Raw genomic sequence first — 12777 nt, forward strand, 5'->3', positions numbered from 1 at the left:
AGGGTCCTGAGACCACACTGTCCCGGGAGGATTCCACCCCCCGCTTAGCCACTGCAGCGACATCCCTCCACGGAGCCAACTTCTAAAAGGTCCGATTTTGTGCTCCGCGGCTCTAGCACTTGCCAGAAGCAGCCAGCGGAGGCCCCTCCCCCGCCGTCCATCCTCCCGAATATCGCCTCGGATTCACTTCTCCGCACGTCCTACCTTCCAGAAAGTGGTCACTTTTCTGTTCAGAGAGTTGTTGCTACTCTCTTCTTCGGTCTCCTGTTGAGTTCGTAGGTGTTCAGAATGGTTTGATCCCTATTCAGCTGAATTCCTGAGACCAGACGAAATCTAGGTCTCCTACTCCTCCGCCATCTTGCTCCGCCCCCCCAAATGGCATAACTTTTTGATCATTCAAATAGGTTTCAAGTTTCCAGAGAATTAAAAAAAAAGTTTTTTAAGTTGCTGTTATTAATGTGTATTGTTCACTGGATGAAGTAGCTCCCATTTTAATCCCCAGAGGAGAAAGAATAGGAAAATGGAAGTAGCATGTATATCTGCTTGATTCTCATTCTCTGATGCATCTGCTTTTCCTCATCCATGTGGTAGAGCTTTCTTTGAACTCAATGAGTGTTCTTTGCTATACAGTGATAAAGAAGAGTACAGAAGTGATCACAGTTCAGTGCATGGAGTGAAGAACAAGAGTATTTTGCCTTCAAAAGAAGTCAGTTTTCAAAGTGGTCTCTCCCTTCAATGACACACTTAAAACCAAAGGGCAGAATATCACAGAAAAGACCAATGAAGTAATTGAGCAACTGAAATTCTCACATTAGAAACAGAAAAAAAAAGTTTTTACATTTAAACAACAGAAATCTTAGAATTCTCCAATGTTTCAAGGCAACACAATTAGATTTAGTTTCAGAACTCATGAAAACACAGCTTTTAGGTTGTTACTAGAGTAACAGACACTTTTGCTGTAAGATTCATAATTTAAACCTTGATATCAAAACCCATTAATCAAATGGGTTTGTGTGTAGCAAGGTTCAATTCCTCTGGGATCTCCTGAATGTATAAAGAATGTCTTTAAGAATTATCTGATTAAGGGGTGTCTGCGTGACTCAGTGGGTTAACCTTCTGTCTTCGGCTCAGGTCATGATCTCAGGGTCCTGGGATAAAGCCCTGCATCCCGCTCCTTGGGAAATCTGCTTCTCCCTCTTCCTCTGCCCCTCCCCCCTTCCCTGCTTGTGCTCTCTCTCTCAAATAAATAACTAAAATCTTAAAAAAAAAAAGAAGTAACTGACTAAATAGTGGGAGATTGGATCATTTATTCATTACGTGTCTTAGCATTTGGGAAGCTAATACCTCTGCAAGTTGTATATGCAAGTTCTGCCACTATTGGTGGGGGCTGTAAAGCCTGAGGATAGGAGGCAGAGATGCAGTACTGACACTAGAAACAAAATGCTGTAAAGCAAAATGAGTTCAAGCATCCAAGGAAACAATCTATCAAAAAATGCCTGAAATCAGAGGTGGGATAGAGAGGATGCAATTTTAGGTATCAGAAGTTCCTGAAGCAGTTCACCACTTGTACCATATTGATCTGCTCGTGTTTCATATATATGTATTCCTGTGCCAATAACTTTAAGGGATGCAATCTCTACAACAGACTTAATACACAAGAATTAGAGACATGCTGTAGATCTCACTGCTGCAACTGTCCTTGAAAGTCATTATTTTCCTTCTCCAACATCTCTTCTAGTTTCTCATCATTCTCAACAAGTTATGCAGCTGGAGAAGTTTGTTTCCCTGATTATGTGCTATACACTTTCATGCCTGTGTGATCTGAGTCTTTGCTTATCTTATTATTTCACATTTCCTGTGATTGCTCATTCACCATTTTCACTAGGTGTGGAAGTAATAAGAAATGGCACATCAAATACCTCAAGTTCACACATGCATCCATTGTGTGCTAGCAATTCCAGCTCCCCGTAATAATCACAGCTGTTTCTGTCTGCAAATAGAATAATTTCTTTACTTATCTTCTGGTCCACTGAGCTGAGAAATACAAAGTAACCAGGTGATAGTAAAAGCTTCAGATTTAGGTAACTTTCATAAGTTATTTTTTTTTATTTTAAAGATTTTTTAAAATTTTATTATGTTATGTTAGTCACCATACAATACATCATTAGTTTTTGATGTGGTGATCCACGATCCATTGTTTTCATATAACACCCAGTGCTCCATGCAGTACGTGCCCTCCTTAATACCCATCACCCGGCTAACCAATCCCCCTCTGCCCTCCCCTCTAAAACCCTGATTGTGTCTCATAGTCCATCATCTCTCATGGTTCGTCTCTCCCTCTGATTCCCCCCCCTTCATTTTTCCCTTCCTTCTCCTAATGGCCTCCATGCTATTTCTTATGTTCCATAAATAAGTGAAACCATATGATAATTGACTTTCTCCGCTTGACTTATTTCACTTAGCATCATCTCCTCCAGTCCCATCTATGTTGATGTAAAAGTTGGGTATTCATCCTTTCTGATGGCTGAGTAATATTCCATTGTATATATGGACCACATCTTCTTTATCCATTCATCTGTTGAAGGGCATCTCGTCTCTTTCCACAGTTTGACTATTGCGGACATTGCTGCTATGAACATTGGGGTGCATATGGTCCTTCTTTTCACTACATCTATGTCTGTGGGGTAAATTCCCAGGAGTGCAATTGCTGGGTCATAGGGTAGCTCTATTTTTAAATTTTTGAGGAACCTCCACATTGTTTTCCAAAGTGGCTGTACCAACTTGCATTCCCACCGACAGTGTAAGAGGCTTCCCCTTTCTCCACAACCTCTCCAATATTTGTTGTTTCTTGCCTTGTCAATTTTTGCCATTCTAACTGGTGTAAGTTGGTATCTCAGTGTGGTTTTGATTTGAATTTCCCTGATGGCTAATGATGATGAAAATTTTTTCATGTGTCTGTTAGCCATTTGTATGTCTTCTTCAGAGAAGTGTCTTTTCATATCTTCTGCCCACTTTTTTTTTAAATGATTGACCTAAGAGGTTCTATTTTTTAATGTTTTTTTTTATTTACTTATTCATGAGATTCAGAGAGAGAGAGAGAGAGAGAGAGGCAGAGGCAAAGGGAGAAGCAGGCTCCCCGCCCAGCAGGGAGCCCGATGCGGGACTCGATCCCAGGACCCTGGGATCATGACCTGAGCTGAAGGCAGACGCTTAACCATCTGAGCCACCCAGGCGCCCCTTCTGCCCACTTTTTGACTTGATTATTTGTTTTTTGGGTGTTGAGTTTGAGAAGTTCTTTATAGATCTTGGATACCAGCTCTTTATCTGTAGTGTCATTTGCAAATATCTTCTCCCATTCTGTGGGTTGCCTCTTTGTTTTGTTGACTGTTTCCTTTGCTGTGCAGAAGCTTTTTATCCTGATGAAGTCCCAAAAGTTCATTTTTGCTTTTGTTTCACTAGCTTTTGGAGATGTATCTTGAAAGAAGTTGCTGTGGGCGATGTCAAAGTGGTTACTGCCTATGTTCTCCTCTAGGATTTTGATGGATTCCTATCTCACATGGAGGTCCTTCATCCACTTTGAATTTATCTTTGTGTATGGTGTTAGAGAATGGTCGAGTTTCATTCTTCTGCATGTGGCTGTCCAATTTTCCCAGCACCATTTGTTGAAGAGACTGTCTTTTTTCCATTGCATGTTTTTTCCTCCTTTGTCAAAGATTATTTGACCATAGAGTTGAGGGTCCATATCTGGGCTCTCTATCCTGTTCCATTGATCTGTATGTCTGATCTTGTGCCAGTACCATGCTTTCTTGGTGATCACAGCTTTGTAATATAGCTTGAAATCAGGCAACGTGATGCCCCCAGCTTTGTTTTTCTTTTTCAACATTTCCTTGGTGATTCGGGGACTTTTCTGATTCCATACAAATTTTAGGATTGTTTGTTCCAGCACTTTGAAAAATGTCATTGGGATTTTGATCGGGATGGCATTGAAGGTATAGATTGCTCTGGGTAGACATTTTAACAATGTTTATTCTTCCGATCCATGAGCATGGAATATTTTTCCATCTTTTTGTGCCTTCTTCAATTTCTTTCAGGAGTGTTCTGTAGTTCCTAGAGTATAGATCCTTTACCTCTTTGGTTAGGTTTATTCTGAGGTATCTTATGGTTTTTGGTGCTATTGTAAATGGAATCGTTTCTCTAATTTCTCTTTCTACCGTTGTGTTGTTAGTGTATAAGAAAGCAACTGATTACTGTGCATTGTTTTTTTATCCGCCACATTACTGAATTGCTGTATGAGTTCTAGCAATTTGGGGGGGGGAGTCTTTTGGGTTTTCCACATAAAGTACCATGTCGTCTGCAAAAAGAGAGAGTTTGACTTCTTCTTTGCCAATTTGGATACCTTTTATTTCTTTTTTGTTGTCTGATTGCTGTTGCTAGGACTTCTAGTACTATGTTGAACAATAGTGGCGAGAGTGGACATCCTTGACGTGTTCCTGATCTTAAGGGAAAGGCTCTCAGCTTTTCCCCATTGAGGATGATATTCGCTGTGGGTTTTTCATACATGGATTTTTATGAACTTGAGGAATGTTCCCTCTATCCCTATACTCTGAAGAGTTTTAATCAGGAAAGGATGTTGTATTTTGTCAAATGCTTTTTCTGCATCAATTGAGAGGACCATATGCTTCTTCTCCCTCCTCTTATTAATGTGTTCTACCACATTGATTGATTTGCAAATGTTGAACCATTCTTGCATCCTCGGGATAAATCCCACTTGGTCGTGGTGGATGATCTTTTTAATGTATTGTTGGATCCTATTAGCTAGGATTTTGTTGAGGATTTTGGAATCCATATTCGTCAGGGATATTGGTCTGAAATTCTCCTTTTTGATGGGGTCTTTGCCTGGTTTGGGGATTAAGGTAATGCTGGCCTCATAGAATGAGTTTGGAAGTTTTCCTTCTCTTTCTATTTTTTGAAACAGCTTCAGTAGAATAGGTATTATTTCTTCTTTGAATGTTTGGTAGAATTCCCCAGGGAATCCATCAGGCCCTGGACTCTTATTTTTTGGGAAGTTTTTGATCACTGCTTCAATCTCGTTACAGGTTATTGGCTTATTCAGGTTGTCAATTTCTTCCTGCTTCAGTCTTGGCAGCTTATAGGCTTCCAGGAAGGCCTCCATTTCACCCAGATTGCTCAGTTTATTGGCATATAGTTGTTGTTAATAATATCTAATAATTGTTTCTATTTCCTTGGTGTTAGTCGTGATCTTTCTCCTTTCATTCATAATTTTATTAATTTGGGTCCTTTCTCTTTTCTTTTGGATAAGTCTGACCAGTGGTTTGTCAATCTTATTAATTCTTTCAAAGAACCAACTTCTGGTTTTGTTGATCTGATCTACTGTGTTTCTGGTTTCTAATTCATTGATCTCTGCTTTAATTTTAATTATTTCTCTTCTAAGGAGTTGCTTAGATACTTTTGATACTTTTTCTCTAGTTCTTTAAGGTGTAGAGTTAGTTGGTGAATTTGGGATTTTTCTATTTTTTTTGAGTGAGGCTTGGATGGCTATGTATTTCCCCCTTAGGATGGCCTTTGCAGTATCCCATAGGTTTTGGACTGATGTGTTTTCATTCTCATTGATTTCCATGAATTGTTTAAGTTCTTCTTCGATTTCCTGGTTGACCCAAACATTCTTGAGCAGAGTGGTCTTTAGCTCCCAAGTGTTTGAATTTCTGCCAAATTTTTTCTTGTGATTGAGTTCCAGTTTTAAAGCATTGTGGTCTGAGAATATGCAGGGAATAATCTCAATCTTTTGGTATTAGTTGACACCTGATTTGTGACCCAGTATGTGGTCTCTTCTGGAGAAAGTTCCATGTGCACTCGAGAAGAATGAGTATTCTGTTGTTTTAGGATGGAATGTTCTGTAAATATCTATGAGTTCCATCTGATCCAGTGTATCATTCAAAGCTCTTGTTTCCTTGTTGGTTTTCTGCTTAGATGATCTGGCCATTGCTGGGTGGAGTATTGAGGTCTCCTACAACTAACGTATTGTTATCAATATGACTCTTTATTTTGGTTAACAGTTGGCTTATATAGATGGCTGCTCCCATGTTGGGGGCATAGATATTTACAATTGTTAGATCTTCTTGTTGCATAGACCCTTTAAGAATGATATAATGTCCTTCTGTGTCTTTAATTACAGACTTTAGTTTAAAATTTAATTTGTCTGATATAAGAATTGCTACCTCAGCTTTCTTTTGAGGTCCGCTGGCATGGAAGATGGATCTCCATCCCTTTACTTTTAGTCTGGATATATCTTTAGGTCCCAAATGAGTCTCTTGTAGGCAGCATATGGATGGGTCCTGTCTTTTTATCCAATCTGCAACCCTGTGCCGTTTTATGGGAGCATTTAGGCCATTTATGTTGAGAGTAATTATTGAAAGATATGAATTAATTGTCATTATGTTGCCTGTGAAGACATTGTTTTTATAGCTTGTCCCTGTAAATTTCTGTCGTATATCACTCTTGGGGGCTTTCTCCTTTTATACCACCCCCCTTAATATTTCTTGCAGGGCTGGCTTAGTGGTCACATATTCTTTCAGTTTCTGCCAGTCGTGGAAGCTCTGCATCTCTCCATCCATTCTAAATGACAGCCTTGCCGGATAAAGTATTCTTGGCTGCATGTTCTTCTCATTTAGTACCCTGAATATGTCTTGCCAGGCCTTTCTGGCTTGTCAAGTCTCTGTGGATAGGTCTGATGTTATTCTGATGTTCCTCCTTCTGTACGTAAGGAATCTCTCCCCCCTATCTGCCCTTAAGATGGTTTCCTTGGTTCTAAGATTTGCAAGTTTTACTATTACATGCTGGTGTGTTGACCTGTTTTCCTTGATCTTGGGAGGGGTCTTCTCTGCCTCTAGGACACGAATGTTTGTTTCATTCCCCAGATTAGGGAAGTTCTCAGCTACGATTTGTTCAAATTCATCTTCTAGTCCTCTCTCTCTCTCTCCACTCCCTCCGGGATTCCAATTATTCTGATATTGGAACTCTTCATGGTGTCACTTATTTCTCTGATTCTATTTTCATGGATTCTGAGTTGTTTTTCCCTGGCCTCCTCTTTTCTCTTTTTGTCTATTATATTGTCTTCCAGGTCTCTTATTTGTTCTTCTGCCTCAGTTACCCTAGCTGTTAGATTATCTAAATTGGATTGGATCTCAATGATAGCATTTTTAAGTTCTGCTAATTCAGCTTTCATTTCTACCCTTAGAGACTCTATGTTGACATTAATTGATTTCTCCCTTCTAGCTATTGTCTTCACAATTGCTAGCCTGAATTCCATCTCTGACATCTTGGTTATATCTGCATCCGTTTGTAAATCTGCAGCATAAGTCATAATCTCTGAGTCTTTTCTATTTTGGGGGCTCCTCCTCCTAGTCATTCTGTTGATGGGTGTTTGAGGGAATGTATAGAGTCCAAATTATTGACCAGAACCCAAGCAAAATGCACCTGTTTTCTTGGAACCTTAAGGTTGCTGGCCTCTTATTTTCCCAGCCTGTCTTCTGGGGGAAGGGCCTGCCATGCTGTTTCTCAGGCAACCCTGTTTGGGTGGAGTTGCCCTGACCCCTGTGGTGGGGGATGGGCTCCACGGGAATCAGTTTTTGGGGTTTTTGTTCTCTGGTGGCTTTCCCTGGCAGCTTTTGGCATCTCTTCCTTGAGTCAGAGCAGAAGAGACCATTTCCAACCCTCTGCTTCAGAGCAGAGAGAACACAGTCTGTTCTTCAGTGAGCTTTCCAGGCCACATTGTCTCCGTTTCTGTCTGTGCTGCTATAAACTGCAATGGCCTGGGTTGTGCACCCCTCCACAGCACCCCCAGTCCTGCCTCCAGGTCAGAGCACGTCTCTGCCCTTTGTGCTTCTAAAACCGCCAGCTGCCCCCAGATCACACATGTGACCCCACCGCTCCTGGTTTTTGCCCCAGGGGCTGTCCTAAAGTCTTTTCCCCACCGCTACAGGTCTGCGAGTCTGTGCCCCATCCCCAGCGCATGAGGCTGTCGCTCACCAGTGGTGTAGGATCCCCACGGCCAGGCTCCCTCCCACTGCCATTTGTCCTCCAATATCTGCCCGCAGAATCACAGCTCCCCGCTTCGTACCTCGAAACCAACCACCTGTGATATTCTGTTTGTAGACATCCAGATCTTCTTACATCTCAGGCTGGTTTCATGGGTGCTCATAGTGGTCTGGTAGATATCCAGCTCCATTCTGAGGACCAGTTGAAATAGGATCCCCTACTCCTCCACTATCTTTCCTAGTCCTTCTCATAGGTTATTTCTTTACCAGTCAGCTCTCCCTTCAAAACTAAAAAAAAAAAAAAAAAGAAAGAAAGGAAAAGAAAAGAAAAGAAAGAAAAGAAAAAGAAAAATTCTCAGCCTTAGGAAGTTTATCTTGTTGACTTGCCCTTGGCTATAAAGACAGTCATCTTTTGAAAGGTTGGGTTTCCGTTTCTGGAAAACCTACATTAAAGACTGGTCATCCTCCTATCTCAAATTGTGACAATTCTGAAGGCAATCCCAGTTTTATACCACTCCATGGGATATACTGAGGCAGTATATGGCTGCACTGTTACCCAACTTATCCTTTTGCCCAGTCCCAATTCCTTCCCTTCCCCAATCCTGCTTCCTTTCCTTCTCCTAGATGTATTTATCCCAAGAGCTGTATTAGTCAAGCTTACCCAGAGAAACAGAATATATAAATATTAAATGTATATATAATTAAAGATTTATTATAAAATGTATAAAGTATGGGTTCATGCAATTAATGAGCCTAAAAAGTTCAACAATCTGCTGTCTACAAGCTGGAGACCCCAGGAAGGCCAGTAGTGTATGTAGTTCAAAGGCCTGAGAGTAAGAGAGCTGATGAGGATGATTTCAGTGTGAGTCTGAAGGTCTGAGTATATTGATGTACTTATTCAACAGAGAGTGAATTTGACCTTCCTCTGCCTATTTCTATTCATACCCTCAGTGGATTGGATGATAACCATACACTTTGGGAAGAGCAATCAGCTTAACTCAGTCCAGCAGTTCAAACGCTAATCCCTTCTGGAAACACCCTTACAGATATACCCCAAAATAATGTTTAACCAGATATCTGGGTACTCCATGTCCCAGTGAAGTTGACACATAAAATTAGCCATCACAAGTCCATCCCTAGTCAACCTGACACCTACATACATCTCCCTAAACCATACTTAATTTCAAAATTAGTACAATAACAAGATCAAAATTCTGCCTCACATGTTACTACTGTCCTGTGTATAACTGAAAATGCACCAAAACTTCCTTAGAAGAGGAAATAAAAGTACTGAGTGATGTTTACTCTTCTTGATACTCCATAGTTTATATATTATGATATAAAATTAATAATACTTATATATAATACGAAGCCAAAACATCTTATGTTACATGGTAAGGGAATAAGAGAAGAAAGAAAACAAGGGTGTACATATATATGGAAAAAATTTACATATATGCTTAATACACACACATACACAAATGTATTCATAACAAGTAAAGAGAAAATACTCATGATAATTACAATCTTTCTTTCTATAACTGGTCAGTGGTCATAGCTGCTTTTCAAAATTACCTTCTTCCACTATCCATTCCATATTCCTTATGCTCGTCGAAGCACCTCAGGGTCATGGTTCATTATCTGGTGAGGTGACCCAAACCTTTATTCCTAAAGGGTCTTGGCCATTAGTAACCCTGCCTGGACTGGGTTGTTGTAGTTTTCCATTGACCTTAATTATAGGGCATGGTAATACTAAGAGAGGCCCTAAAGCATCTCCTGTGTTCTACCATGCTCTACATGCTCTTCCTTATTTCCATTGTGGAGTAGTAGCACAATTTCCCCTTCGGTAGTGAAGATCAATCTCTCTAGTATGAATACTAACCCTCTTCTTTGCCTGTTTATCCAGAAGTATAAGGAGACCAAAGATGCTGGGCAGCTGTCTTAACTTGCAATTCGATAGAATCATTTCTGGGTGTTCTGGTAGAAGCATTCTTCCCTCTAGAACTAAGATATCTAGGTCCACAGAGCATAAAGCCATGGGAATAAATAGCAGAAATTTTGCTAATGGATTACTAGAGGTAATAGTGAGTGGTGCCCCTCCAATTTCCACCACTTGATTCCTGGACCTACGAACCTTGGCTATGAGAGAAATAGCACCACTTATTGGAGGTTGAGAACATAAACTTCCGACAAACCTTGTCTCAGACTGGCAAGGTATTGCCACATAGCTGGCACTATAATTGAGTACTCAAAAAACCAGCTACATCAGGATGATGGGGAACGTGGTAAGATCAGTGAATTCCATGAGGATAGGCCCACTGATAGACTTCATTTTCTGTGAAGTGAGTTCTTTGATCAGAAACAATGCTGTATGCAATATCTTGACAGTGAATTAAGCATTATGTAAGTCCACAGATTGTAGTTTTGGAAGAAGCATTACATTCAGGGAAGACATATCCATATCCAAAGTAAATGTCTATTTCAATAAGGACAAAAAGCTGCCATTCCATGATGAGCAGGTCCAATGTATTCAACACTACCTCCAGGTAGCTAGCTAATCCCCCTGGGGAAGAGTGTTATATCTGAGACTTAGTGTTGTTTTCTGCTACTGGCAGTTGGGCACTCAGCAGTGGCCAAAACTTAGTCAGCCTTGGTGAGCAGAAGGCCATGTTGCTAAGCCCATGCATAATTCCTATTCCTGTCAGCAAGATCACTTTATTCATAAACCTTTGGATAATAACAGGTGGCTGGAGAAAGAAGCTGACTGTTATTCAAAGAACAGATCATCCTCTCCACTTGATTTTTAAGTCCTCTTCTGAGGTCACCCTTTAGTGAACTCTCACATGGGACACAAATATGTTCATGCTTTTCCCATTCTGTAAAGTCTATCCACATCCCCCTCCCCCAGATTTCCTTGTCACCAATTTTTCAACCATGTGCCTTCAAAGTCCCTGATTACCCAGCCAAGCCATTTGCCACAGCCATGGATTGGTAATTCTTTATCTCATCATTTCTCCTTCCAAACAAATGAACAGCCATGTGCACTGTTCAAAGTTCTGCCCAATTGAGAGTATTTCCTTTCCAGAAAGGAAATATAATGATACAGATGTCCACTTTGAGATAGTGCCAGCATATTGTGCAGAATTAAATGTGAATCTGGCCTAAGTCTTTCTTCCTCTGCCAAATGATTGTAGGGAACATCCCATGAGACCATAGATGCAGGCTGGGAGAGAGAAGGCAGTCCAGCATCAGTGGGGACCATGGGTTCCTTTGTTATGTAACTTGTGCCTTCAGGACCTGTTTGGGTACAATTATAAATATACTTCCTTTTGATGATGGAGTTCTGTCGTGCATGTCAAACTTTATAAATTGGTTGGTCAGATAATACCCACTTCATGATGGGTAGCTCAGGTTGCATAGTAACTTGGTGGTTCATGGCTAAGTATTTGGTCTATACTAAGGTCCAGTAGGTTGCCAAGAGTCATTTCTCAAAAAAAGAGTAATTATCTGTGAAGGATGTTAGGGCTTCGCTCCAAAATCCTAAGGGTTTCTGCTTCAATTCACCTATAAAAGCCTGCCAAAAGATCCAAACAGAATCCCTTGGCTAGACAGGAGTATATACTTATAAGGCCTAAATAAGCATCACTATTTTAGAGTTTAAGATTATTGGATCCACTGTTACAGAATTTGACTTAATAGTGCATCAGGGCCAGGTTCTTCCTTTACAGAAAAGGAAGTATGGGAATAGGTTTGCAACAATATGATGCACTGGTTTTATCACATGTGACATCACACAGAGAAAATGTTGACCTGAAAGAAACTTATTGAAAGTATAGCTGAAGTGCTACCATGGAGGTAACAACCTACTTCATCCTCCAGGACACAGTATACATGCTAAATCACTAAATATTATGTAGCCCTATTCCCGAGTAGATAAAATACTTGAGTCCAGAAACCAATAGGTGGAAGTAGGTTCCCTCCCTCCATGACATTAATCACAGTGATCTAGAATTTGTGCTTCCTGTCTACACAATTCTGGCTCTGCACATTTACAGATTTCAAGAAAAGAAATCCATTATAGAAACTTATTTGCCATAAAACCCATCCACTGGTGTTAGATAGTATCCTGTGTCAGTAAATTAGTTAATCTAGTAAAGTAGACAATCTACAAAACCAAAGGAGGTGCTGACAAAACACTAAGGTTCTTAAAAGATAAACTGATATCATGGGGCACCTGACAGGCTCAGTCTATAGAGTATGCAATGCTAGATCTTGGGGATCATGAGTTTGAGCCCCATGTTGGGTAGAGAGTTTAATTTTTAAAAAATGATGAACTGATAACCAGAGTAGCTGTTAATTATGAGAAGGACAAATTGCCCCCTCCAGTTTAGAAGAGGTGTGATGCAATCATTTATCTATCAAATAGCTAGCTAGTCTCTTTGAAGAATGAAACCATAGAAAGGATCAGCTGCTAACAGGATATGCATTGAGTAACATGTATTAACTAAAGCAGTCTTTAGAAGGAGACCTGGCATCGTGGTCATTCCATTTGGGCTCATAGGTGGGACACTAGAGTGGCAGATGAGAGAGGATATTTAATATCCACAGGAAGAGTCATACTGTCTCCTGATTATCCAGTGTCTTTTTTTGTGGAGGATGCTTTTTGGTGCTCAACTATATGAGCTATAACTGTCTTTCCATTTCACACCTATTACCATAGTTC

General features: G+C 40.4%; 1 long non-coding RNA gene across 1 annotated transcript in view; it reads right to left on the reverse strand.

Annotated features, from left to right (window-relative positions):
- Nucleotides 1-12777, reverse strand: part of LOC141374599 (uncharacterized) — a 55222-nt gene that overhangs the window by 10584 nt on the left and 31861 nt on the right. The window contains exons 2-3 of the long non-coding RNA XR_012381615.1: nucleotides 8138-8342; nucleotides 1920-1990 (exon numbers count right to left, since the gene is read on the reverse strand). This is a non-coding gene — a long non-coding RNA (uncharacterized lncRNA). The remainder of the gene's footprint in view (nucleotides 1-1919; nucleotides 1991-8137; nucleotides 8343-12777) is intronic.

Source organism: Callorhinus ursinus, unplaced genomic scaffold (assembly GCF_003265705.2).
Source record: "Callorhinus ursinus isolate GAN/ISIS: 27379988/994484 unplaced genomic scaffold, GSC_fseal_2.0 scaffold19, whole genome shotgun sequence".
NCBI classification, from domain to species: Eukaryota; Metazoa; Chordata; class Mammalia; order Carnivora; family Otariidae; genus Callorhinus; species Callorhinus ursinus.